This window comes from Zootoca vivipara, chromosome Z (genome assembly GCF_963506605.1).
Source record: "Zootoca vivipara chromosome Z, rZooViv1.1, whole genome shotgun sequence".
NCBI classification, from domain to species: Eukaryota; Metazoa; Chordata; class Lepidosauria; order Squamata; family Lacertidae; genus Zootoca; species Zootoca vivipara.
The window spans coordinates 48,639,406-48,652,196 of record NC_083294.1 but is presented as its reverse complement, the minus strand read 5'-3'; positions in this window follow the sequence as shown (position 1 = coordinate 48,652,196).

Sequence of the window (12,791 nt, the reverse complement as noted above, 5' to 3'; positions counted from 1 at the left end):
TGTAGAATTTTAGGCATAACCTTGCTAGCGTGTGAAATGAGCGCAATTGTGCGGTAGTTGGAGCATTCTTTGGCACTGCCTTTGTCCATGGAGTTGGGATACTGGAGTTTCTTGCCAGTTCCTTCTCCAGGTGGATCACGTTTAGACAAAACTCTCCACTATGACCTGTCCATCTTGGGTGGCCCTGCATGGCATAGCTCAGAGCTTCTCGGAGTTATTCAAGCCCCTTCGCCATGACAAGGCATTGATCCATGAAGCGGCTCCTAGATCATACCATGTGCCTATTCAGAGCAGCATCCTGTTATCCACAGTGGTCCATGAGGTGCTTGTCCTGATGTGCCCCACAGGTTGAAATCTTAAGGGGAGAACTATGTATGGCACCCTGAGCTACTTGGAGGACAGGTGGGATAAAATTGCCTGGTATAACTGGTAGTGACCCCCGAGAAACTCAGGTGCGGACCCTACTGGTCCTGCCATTTCTTGCAGATTATTCATCCTGTTGTGACGTGGGGTTTGTGATTTCAGCTCTCTTGACAAAACATGCTGGAGACAGTTCTCTAGTAACAGCTCTTTATTAAAGTGAACAAGACTGACTGTGAGGGCAGGAAGGCTACATTTATAGGGACAGGGGACTAGCTAGGAAGGGATACATTTTGGAGGGAACAATATCAAGCAATCACAGTGCTGCCTTTTGGAGGGAACCAATAAGACAGAGGATCCAAATACAGCAGCTTAAATGAACCAATAGTAGCTGTACCCTCTGGAACCAAAAGGCAGTTACTTTATCCTAATGCAAATACAGACAATAATAATACAGATATAAAATCCTTTGACTCAATACACAACACCCCTCCCCCCCTAGTGAGCACAGCAGACGTAATCCCTCAGGTACTGTGGGGTCCTACAACTTCTACCTGATCTCCTGACAACAGGTGTTGCAGGTTCTGGATTGGGTGTTACCTGTGGTGGAGGGGCTGCTATAGGGGTTTCGTCAGGAACAGATGGAGTCCCAGACATCTCAGGGTCCCCTACCTGTACCTCGTCATCCTGAGGACTAGCAGACCCTGGTTCATTTGCTGAAGCCCCTGGTGACTGCACCTCTGGGCCATCTTCACTCTGGTCTCGCAGCTGTGCGTCATTAGCCAGGGATGAATTATCTGACTCCTCCCTGCTGAGCGCCCGGCGCCTCAGCTGATCTATATGTCTCTTCCAAACTTGCCCATTTTCCAAGGTCACATAATAGGACACAGGTCCACTAGCCCGGGTGATCACACCAGCCACCCACCGCGGACCTCGTGAATAGTTCCTCACCCAGACCAGATCTTCAGGGGCGAGATACCTTGTTGTGTCACTCTCAGCCTGGGGGGTTGCTCTTGAATTACGGTTTGGCATTTTATCTGGGTGGACATAATCCAGCACCGTTACCAGTCTTCTACCTAAGAGCAGCTCGGCTGGCAACTTGCCCGTCGCAGTACACGGCGTCGCATGCTGCAAAAATAACATTCGCGCAATGCGAGCCGACCAGTTACCCTCCATTAAGCGCGCAATGGATTCTTTGGCTGTTCTTACCATGCGCTCAGCCTGCCCATTGGAGGATGGGTGAAAGGGCGCGGATGTGACCCCTCTTATGAAGTTATCAGCCAAGAATGCCCTGAATTCTTGGGATACAAAAGCTGCCCCATTATCTGATACAATGGTCTCAGGTAACCCGTGGGTAGCAAACAGCTGCCTCAATACCTTGATTACGGCAGCTGATGCCATGCTAGGGACCATCGCCACTTCTAACCATTTGGAGTATGCATCAACGATAACCAAAAAGACCTTCCCTTGGAATGGCCCAGCAAAATCTATGTGCAGCCGGCTCCAGGGAGTCCTGGACTGCTCCCACCAGTGGACTGGTGCTCTGGCCACTTCTGGCCGCACTTCCTGGCATGCCTTGCATGTTCGTACCCATTGTTCTATGTTCTGGTCCATTCCAGGCCACCACACATAACATCGGGCTAGCGACTTCAACCTGACCATTCCCGGGTGTCCCATGTGAAGCGTCTCAAGAACCCTGTTTCTCAGTGGTGCTGGGATGATCACCCTATCTCCCCATAGGAGACAACCCTTATGCATGGACAATTCGTGCTGCCTTGTCGCATAAGGCCTGAATTTTTCTTCATGCGGACCACCTGGCCACCCCCTCCCCACCCAAGTGAGCACACGGGAGAGAACAGCATCTTTCCTCGTTTTCTCAGCTATATCAGTAGCTGTTACAGGAGCCCCCGGAAGTGTTTCTAGCATCATAATGTGCTCCGCTGGAGCAGGATCCTCATTGCTCCCGCCAGGAAGGGGCAATCGACTCAGCGCATCAGCGTGGCACAACTGTTTCCCCGGCACATGGGTCAAGGTGTACTGGAACCCATTCAGGAATATTGACCAACGCAACATTCTGGGGAGAGAATTTGTGGCGTTTGTTTGTTTGGGTTGAACAACCCTAACAGTGGTTTGTGGTCCGTTTCAATGGAGAAATGGCGACCGTACAAATAATCATAGAACCTTTTGATTCCTGACACAATTGCTAGTGCCTCTTTATCAATTTGAGCATAGTTGCGCTCCATGGGTGACAACGTACGGGAATAGAAAGAGATGGGCTTTTCCGACCCATCCGGTTCCCTATGACTCAGCACAGCCCCCAGGCCGTATTGAGAGGCATCACATGCCAGGACCAGCGGCTTCGACTCATCATAATGAGCAAGGACGCTCCTGCTACTCAGCATTTCTCGCAAGGAGTCAAAAGCCTTCTGCTGCTCCCGCCCCCATCGCCACACATTCTTTTTCTGCAAAAGTCTATGTAATGGTTCAGCTACCGAAGCTTTCTGGGGTAAGAATGAATGATAAAAGTTAATAAGTCCCAGGAATGACTGCAACTCCGTCTTGTTCTGTGGTCGTGGTGCCTCGATGATGGCCTTAATCTTAGCATCTGTGGGGTGGATGCCTGATGCATCAATTTTAAACCCCAAGAAATCCACAGTTGGCACCCCAAAACTGCATTTTTCTTTTTTCAGTTGCAACCCCACCTCCTTGAACTTGAGCAACACTGCACGGACACGCGCAACCAGTTCCTGTGGGTCTTTTCTAGCAATCAAAACGTCATCAAAAAATGGCAAGACCCCCGGCAGACCTCTTAACAGGCGTTCCATGAGCCCTTGAAAAATCCCTGGGGCCACACAAACTCCGAACTGTAATCTGTTAACTCTGAACGCCCCTTTATGTGTGACAATAGTCTGTGCTTCCGCTGATTGTGGGGTTACTGGCAGCTGTTGGTAAGCTTGTGCCAGGTCAATTTTGGCGAACACCTTGCCCCCAGCCAGTTTAGCCAACAGATGTGATACGACTGGAATGGGGTATGAGTTTCCCCTGAGTGCCTTATTGATAGTACATTTGTAATCTGCACATATCCTGACTTCCCCATTTGCTTTAAGGGGCGTGACGATTGGAGTCTCCCACTTAGCAGAGTCCACGGGTGAGAGAACTCCCTGCTTGACCAATTTATCCAGCTCTGCCTCGATCTTGGGTTGCAGTGCAAATGGCACTCGCCTTGGTTTGAGTCGGATTGGGGCCACCCCGGGGTCCAACTCGAAGTCAACTGGGGGCCCTTTATAACAACCCAGTTTTCCATTAAAGAGACCAGCAAATTCCTTGCATAATGCCTCGCTCATCTCAGGGCAGGTTTGGATTGAATTAAGCCCTGAGATACTCAGTCCCAGGGCAGGGAACCAGTCAGTGCCCAGGAGACTGGGGCGACTGCCCTTCGCAATCACCAGTTTGAGTACAGCCTGTTTGTCCCGGAACGGTACTCTCACGGCACACATTCCCATAACATGGATGCGGCCTGCTGAGTACGACTGCAAGGTTGCCGGGAAGGGCTCCAGAGGGGGCAACTTACCCCTGGGGAAGAATGTCTTCGCGGTCTGGTCCGACACGATGGTGAATGCAGATCCGGAGTCCACCTCCATGTCGCACTGCTGACCCTCAATCTTCACCTTGACGTGTGCCTTGCCTTGCGCTGGAAACTGCACGGCCCTCCCGTTGATCTCCGTTACGTAGTGGCAGTCCTTTAGAAAACGAGTTGCTGTGGGCGGTCTGCGATGCTCCAGTCTAGGTGCTCCTGTCGCTCCCGACGCCGCCGATCTACAGACCCTGGCGATGTGACCTGTCTTCCCGCACATCCGGCACATAGCATCCCTGAAATGACAACTCTTCCGCCCATGGTTTCCGCCTCGGTGATCTTTGTGCACTGTGCAGGCCTGACGCACCAACTTGACCCCACGGACTGGGCTCTGGCTCGGAGTAGCCTCTAGCTCGTCCATGGCATGCGCAACTTCTATCTGTGGCTTAGTGGCCTTGCGACTGGCATCAAGCTCCTCTCTTTCATAATTCTCCATGGTGGTGGCCTCCTTCAAGGCTGAAGCAAGGGTAACCTCTTCTTTAGCCACGATGCGTCTTCTGGCTTTCTTGCTGCTCAGACCACCAACAAACCGATCCAGGAGAGTCTCTTCCAGATTTTGAAAGCCGCAGTGCTGAGCGAGCTTCCGGAGTTCAGCCAGAAATGCGGATACAGACTCCCCAGCATGCTGCTGCCTCTTATGGAACTCCATCCGCCGGGCCATCTTGGTCTCAGTAGGCGCCAAGTGGCTTGTTAGGCAGGCAAGAATATCTTGGAGAGATGTCTCACTCAGCTTTGCTGGAGCAAGTAATGCCTTGGCTAGCTTGAAGGTCTCAGGCCCACAGTAGCTCAGGAATGTGGCCCTTCTTTTGCTGGCATCAGTGATCCCTTGAGCCACTGCAAAGAACTCGAAGCGTTCGACGTAGTCTTCCCAGGTGTGGGGCTCTGATGGCTGGAAGGGCTCCAATACCCTTGGACTCTCCATTGTCCTAGCAGGCAGGGTCGTCTTCTCAGCTGGCCAGTGAGTCTTGTTCTCAGCTGCAATCTGGATCCCACCTTCGTTGCCAGTTGTTGTGACGTGGGGTTTGTGATTTCAGCTCTCTTGACAAAACATGCTGGAGACAGTTCTCTAGTAACAGCTCTTTATTAAAGTGAACAAGACTGACTGTGAGGGCAGGAAGGCTACATTTATAGGGACAGGGAACTAGCTAGAAGGGGATACATTTTGGAGGGAACAATATCAGGCAATCACAGTGCTGCCTTTTGGAGGGAACCAATAAGACAGAGGATCCAAATACAGCAGCTTAAATGAACCAATAGTAGCTGTACCCTCTGGAACCAAAAGGCAGTTACTTTATCCTAATGCAAATACAGACAATAATAATACAGAGATAAAATCCTTTGACTCAATACACAACAGAAAGATTGTTTTCTGCTGCTCCAGAGAAGCGGACACGGAGCAATGGATTCAAACTCCAAGAAAGAAGATTCCACCTCAACATGAGGAAGAACTTCCTGACAGTAAGAGCTGTTCGGCAGTGGGATTTGCTGCCAAGAAGTGGGGTGGAGTCTCCGGCTTAGGGAGCTGGGTATGTTTAGCCTGGAGAAGAGAAGGTTCAGGGGCGATATGATAGCCATGTTCAAATATATGAAAGGATGTCATATGGAGGAGGGAGAAAGGTTTTCTGCTGCTCCAGAGAAGCGGACACGGAGCAATGGATTCAAACCCCCTGCCAAGCAGGAAACACCATCAAAGCATTCTTGACAGATGCCTGTCAAGCCTCTGCTTAAAGACCTCCAAAGAAGGAGACTCACTCCACCACACTCCTTGGCAGCAAATTCCACTGTCGAACAGCTCTTACTGTCAGGAAGTTCTTCCTCATGTTGAGGTGGAATCTTCTTTCTTGTAGCTTGAATCCATTGCTCTGTGTCCGCTTCTCTGGAGCAGCAGAAAACAATCTTTTTCCCTCCTCCATATGACATCCTTTCATATATTTGAACATGGCTATCATATCACCCCTTAACCTTCTCAGTGCAGCATCCCACCCAGCAAAGAAGAGCCCACCGCCTCCCAAGGCATTCTGTGTCTGTCAGACCCCTGTGACCTTTAGGAAGTTTTTCCTTTTGTGTCGCTGGCATTTGCTTCCTTGCGCTTTCAATCCATTCAACCACACAACTTCATAGGGCGGTTAAGGGAAGCAGTTTTGAAAGGTGCCTTACGGAAACGCATGCAGAATAGAACACAGGGAGTGTGCATACAGGGATTCCTTAAAAAAAAAAAATGTGGGTGAGCATTAAAAAAATGGCACCTGCCAAGCTCAGGAATAGAGAATAGTGCCCCTTCAGATGTTGTTGGACTACAACTCCCATCACTCTCAGCTAGCACAGCGAATGCCCAGGAATGATGGGAGTCACAAGTTCCCCATCCCTGCTCCAGCTACAGTCTGAAGGAGTGCAGTCCAGGTTCCTAACACCTTGTTCTTCTGCTGTAGGGGTAGCCTTGGTCTAAGGATCTGCAGCTCAAGCAAGAAACTGCTGGGTGTCAGGGACTAGCTGGATGCATAAAAATGACAGCAGGAACTATCTGGGGAAGCCTGGGAGGAGGAGGCGTCGGAAGCTGAAGAGGTTATAGGGCTTAGTGAGCCGGGAGAGTCTGTAGCAGAGAGAAGTCCAGAAGCGGAGGCAGAAACAGAAGCAGGACAGAGGGAGGAGGGAGGCCGAGAGACGGAGATGAGTCAGGCTGGCGAAGATGCCCTGGGGTCTATCCCTCCCGCTGTGACAAGCTCCCCTCCTCCTGGTATCCCAGAACCAGTAGAAGCATGAAGATGGCAAAGGATCAATTAGCATCACACAAGCACAGTCTCAGGTTGCTTGGGGGAAACCCTGGGGACTTCAGTTCCAGCAATTTGGGTGATATGATAGCCATGCTCAAATATATGAACATGAAACCAGAACCATGAAGTTCACATGATGGAAAGTTACTGCAGGTTGAAACGGGGCTAGGAAGACAGTCTCCTATGGAAATGGCATGGATAGCATCGCCCTATTTTTAACCTAGTCCACAATAGGGTGTTTCTATTGCTATCAGCTTCTCTCGTACAATTAAATTAATTGTAATTAAATTAAACTAATTAAACAGGAAGCTGAATTACAGTGGAGATGTGACGCCTTCATGTCCACAGGAACTAGAATGTCAGAGTTCTAACAAGTCTTTTCCATCAGAAACTAATAAAAATGGGAGCTGACAACATCAATCCATTGTTGAATAGTGTGGCTTGAAGAGATACAGAAAATGAGCATGTCATTCCCCCCCTTCTGAAAACAATACTCAAGGGAACCAGTACAATTAATACAAAAGAACAAAACCTGCTTCTTGCAGAAAATATTGAAGCACTCCCCCTCTTGATGTAGTTCTTCTTTTCACTGACCAATGCCAAAGTTTCTGAAATAAAAGTCATTAAGTGCAGGCATAACTTTGATGTTTCTTCAACTCTATTATCACAGAGAAACTCTTGCAATATATTTTGCGCACAGTGGGACTTGCCTCCGAGGAAACCTTCCGACGATTGGGCCATGCAGCCCACTACTCTTTCCATTTCATTGCTGCAAGGTCTGCAGAGGAAGGAATGTCCCCGTGAGCGACAGCACAGGCCATCTACACGTAGGTAGGCCACACCGCTTTTTGGGGTGATGAGGAGGGTGAGGTTTTCATCCAGAAATAAATGCATTTTTAAACAAGCTTCCCAAACTCTGCCTCACAGCATGTTAGTGCGCCAGCTGCAATGTGTAGATATGCTGTGCGCCTTCTGTGGCTGGAAAGGGGTTAGTTTAACCTCTGGCTTGCTAGTGAAACTGAATTACTGTGTCATAGAATCATAGAGTTGGAAGAGTTGGAAGAGACCCCAAGGGCCATCCAGTCCAACCCCCTGCCAAGCAGGAAACGCCATCAAAGCATTCTTGACATATGGCTGTCAAGCCTCTGCTTAATGACCTCCAAAGAAGGAGACTCCACCACACTCCTTGGTAGCAAATCCCACTGCCGAACAGCTCTTACTGTCAGCCTTTTAAATTGTTGTTTTTGTTCTTTACTGCGTTATGTATTTGGCCCTTCGCCTGCGATCCTCTGGTGACGTGCAGTATGGAAATTAAAATAAATTCTCCCGTGTAGGCACTGCAAGTAGAGGAACCCAATCTGGGGGTCTTCCAGACACCAATAAGGCCCCCTGATAGAACCTCTTTTCTCTGGCAGATGAGCTGAAATGCACAGTTCAGTGGAAAGATGAGGAAATGTTATTTGAGGAACCTAATAATAAATGCAGAGCCGACAAGGTTCTGCACAAGCCTCCTGATCAATTTGAACATTTGCTGTTTATGGATTGCTACAGTATATTTTAGAATCATAGAATCATAGAGTTGGAAGAGACCACGAGGGCCATCCAGTCCAACCCCCTGCCAAGCAGGAAACACCATCAAAGCATTCTTGACATATGCCTGTCAAGCCTCTGCTTAAAGACCTCCAAAGAAGGAGACTCCACCACACTCCTTGGCAGCAAATCCCACTGCTGAACATCTCTTACTGTCAGGAAGTTCTTCCTAATGTTGAGGTGGAATCTTCTTTCTGGAAGTTTGAATCCATTGCTCCGTGTCCGCTTCTCTGGAGCAGCAGAAAACAATCTTTCTCCCTCCTCTATATGACATCCTTTCGTATATGATATGATATGATGTATGTCTAAAAAGCGTGTCGCTAACAAGAAAAGTTTGGAAAGCTCTGACTTAGCTAAATAACAGCTACAGCTAGAACTATCATTCCTTAGTGCCTTTGAGTTGCTTTGCTTAAAAGGCCACACATGCAGCAATTCTGGACAATCTTCATTTCCAAAACAGCAGTGCAGCACCTGTCGCTATGAAGAATGCAGAAGTAGGGGTTGAGGAAATAATAATAATAATAACAATAACAATAATAACAATAACAATAATAATAATAATAATAATAATAATAATAATAATAATTTATACCCTGCTCATCCGGCTGAGTTTCCCCAGCCACTCTGGGAGGCCTCCAACAGAACATTAAAATGCAATAATCTACTAAACATTAAAAGCTTCCCTAAATAGGGCCGCCTTCACATGTATTCTAAGTGTCTTGTAGTTGTTTTCCTTTTTGACATCTGATGGGAGGGCGTTCCACAGGGCAGGCGCCACCACCGAGAAGGCCCTCTGCCTGGTTCCCTGCAACTTGGCTTCTCGTAGCGAGGGAACCGCCAGAAGGCCCTCGGTGCTGGACCTCAGTGTCCGGGCAGAACAATGGGGGTGGAGACGCTCCTTTGGGTATACTGGACCGAGGCTGTTTAGGGCAGGCATCCCCAAACTGCGGCCCTCCAGATGTTTTGGCCTACAACTCCCATGATCCATAGCTAACAGGACCAGTGGTCGGGGAAGATGGAAATTGTAGTCCAAAACATCTGGAGGGCCGAAGTTTGGGGATGCCTGGTTTAGGGCTTTCAAGGTCAGCACCAACACTTTGAATTGTGCTCGGAAACGTACTGGGAGCCAATGTAGGTCTTTGAAGATTAGTTGCAGTTTCCGGGTCACCTTCAAAGGTAGCCCCACATAGAACACATTGCAGTAGTCCAAACAGGAGATAACTACTCTGGCACATAGCTGCCAAGTTTTCCCTTTTCTCGCGAGGAAGCCTATTCAGCATAAGGGAAAATCCCTTAAAATAAGGGATAACTTGGCAGCTATGCTCTGGCAAAACAACCTCAATTATCTTAGTTTAAATACTGGCATATCAACATTTGCTTACGGCGCACCTTGTCCATTACAAACGGTTTCGCTGTGACAATACTGTACGGCAATGTTACACAAAGTCTGGACTCCTCTGAACCCACCCATGCAGGAATAGGGACCATATTCTGAAATCCAGGCATGCTAGTTTGGAGAAAACGGTTCCCCCCTTTTATTCGCTCCCCGCTTCCAAATTAATCATTCTTGATAATTTTAACTTTTAAGGAATGTTTGAACTTCCTAGCGCCATCTATTTTTTTTCATCAGGTTAAACGAGGCTTCCTCAACCTTGGCCCTCCAGATGTTTTTTGGCCTACAACTCCCATGATCCCTAGCTAGCAGGTCCAGTGGTCAGGGATGATGGGAATTGTAGTCTCAAAACATCTGGATGGCCAAGGTTGAGGAAGCCTGGTTAGACCAACCCAGGCATCCCCAAACTGCGGCCCTCCAGATGTTTTGGCCTACAACTCCCATGATCCCTAGCTAGCAGGACCAGTGGTTGGGGAAGATGGGGATTGTAGTCCAAAACATCTGGAGGGCCGAAGTTTGGGGATGCCTGGACCAACCCTTGCTGGCTGGGTGACATCCACCTGCTTTAGAACTTCCATCCTCCCCGGCAAAAACATCTGGAAGCCAGGAAGCTGGGGAAATGTGGATTCTGAAATGTGTTTTCAGAATGCTGCTGGCAAGACAGCATTATCAGGTACCAGGTTACTTAGAATATAATTGGGCGGCAATTCCTTTCAAAGCCCAACTGAAAATGCTGATTATAAAGCTCTAAAGGCTTGAGAAAATAGTGTGCCTCCCAATTAAAATCTACAAAGGTTGAAGAACATAAATCAGAAGAGCTGGATGAGGCCAATGGCCATCTAGCCCAGCATCCTGCTACGAGGGGCTGGAAAACAGCAAGCAGGATCCGAGCGCAAGAGCAGCCCCTTCCCCTCCCAGCGACTGTTTTTCAGAAGCGCCGCAGCCTCCTAACCCTTATTTGATAGCGATAAGCACAGGCCAGTTAACACTGACATGAGAAATAGCTTTCTTCACGGTACCACCTAGGCCTTGGCACCGCCTTCGACTCCGCATTGCACAGCGACGGCATTCTTATTTATTTTTTGCACTCCCCCACTACAAGGTCGCTGATACAGCTTCCCATTTGGGTTTTTGAATGCTATACTTTGCTGCCTACCTCTATTATTTTTGATTTTTAAGGTAGTCAAGTGTTCTCCTGGTCCCAAGACTAGAGACACGGAACCCAACCCCCCCCCCCAGTTGTTACTGGATTCCAGCTCCCATTACCTTGGAGTGCTTGTGCAAATGAGAGTCCACACAGAGGACCCTTGGCCTATAGCTTGTGTGTACAGGAGTTACTGAATTATTGTTGTTTAGTCATTTAGTCGTGTCCGACTCTTCGTGACCCCACGGACCAGAGCACGCCAGGCACTCCTGTCTTGCGCTGCCTCCCGCAGTTTGGTCAAACTCATGTTCGTAGCTTCGAGAACACTGTCCAACCATCTCGTCCTCTGTCGTCCCCTTCTCCTAGTGCCCTCAATCTTTCCCAACATCAGGGTCTTTTCCAAGGATTCTTCTCTTCTCATGAGGTGGCCAAAGTATTGGAGCCTCAGCTTCACGATCTGTCCTTCCAGGGAGCACTCAGGGCTGATTTCCTTAAGAATGGATAGGTTTGATCTTCTTGCAGTCCATGGGACTCTCAAGAGTCTCCTCCAGCACCATAATTCAAAAGCATCAATTCTTCGGCGATCAGCCTTCTTGATGGTCCAGCTCTCACTTCCATACATCACTACTGGGAAAACCATAGCTTTAACTATACGGACCTTTGTCGACAAGGTGATGTCTCTGCTTTTGAAGATGCTGTCTAGGTTTGTCATTGCTTTTCTCCCAAGAAGCAGGCGTCTTTTAATTTCGTGACTGCTGTCACCATCTGCAGTGATCAAGGAGCCCAAGAAAGTCAAATATCTCACTGCCTCCATTTCTTCCCCTTCTATTTGCCAGGAGGTGATGGGACCAGTGGCCATGATCTTGGTTTTTTTGATGTTGAGCTTCAGACCATATTTTGCGCTCCTTCATGGATCAATGCCTTGTCGTGGCGAAGGGGCTTGAATAACTCAGAGAAGCTATGAGCTATACCATGCAGGGCCACGCAAGATGGACAGGTCATAGTGGAGAGTTTTGACTAAACGTGATCCACCTGGAGAAGGGACTGGCAAGCCACTCCAGTATCCCTGCCAAGAAAACCCCATGGACAAAGACAACAGGCATATACTGAATTATAGACGTAAATAAAAATTTATGCAATGACAGCGGCCTATTTCACCCCATATAACACGGTGTGCAATTAAGTTAGATGCAATTAAGTTAGATGCTCTGTTTTTAAAAGCTAAACCGTGTGGCATGCTTGTTAAAGGAGGCAGCAGAGAGAGAAAGCTGTACCCCAAGGGGTAGTTACACGACATACAGGCAGCCACGCATACTTTTAATGAAACGGATCTGCTTTTTTGGATAAGAGAGAAAGCAAACTCTGCTCAAGAACATCTAAATATTAACCCTATCACCGCCACCCTTGGGGTGGTGCTGTGTGAATATACTCTCTGTATTCCCATAAAGCTGTATTCTCAGATATGCAGATGACACAACCTTGATGGCAGAAAGTGAGGAGGAATTAAAGAACCTTTGAATGAGGGTGAAAGAGGAGAGCGCAAAATATGGTCTGAAGCTCAACATCAAAAAAACCAAGATCATGGCCACTGGTCCCATCACCTCCTGGCAAATAGAAGGGGAAGAAATGGAGGCAGTGAGAGATTTGACTTTCTTGGGCTCCTTGATCACTGCAGATGGTGACAGCAGTCACGAAATTAAAAGACGTCTGCTTCTTGGGAGAAAAGCAATGACAAACCTAGACAGCATCTTAAAAAGCAGAGACATCACCTTGTCGACAAAGGTCCGTATAGTTGAAGCTATGGTTTTCCCAGTAGTGATGTATGGAAGTGAGAGCTGGACCATCAAGAAGGCTGATCGCCGAAGAATTGATGCTTTTGAATTATGGTGCTGGAGGAGA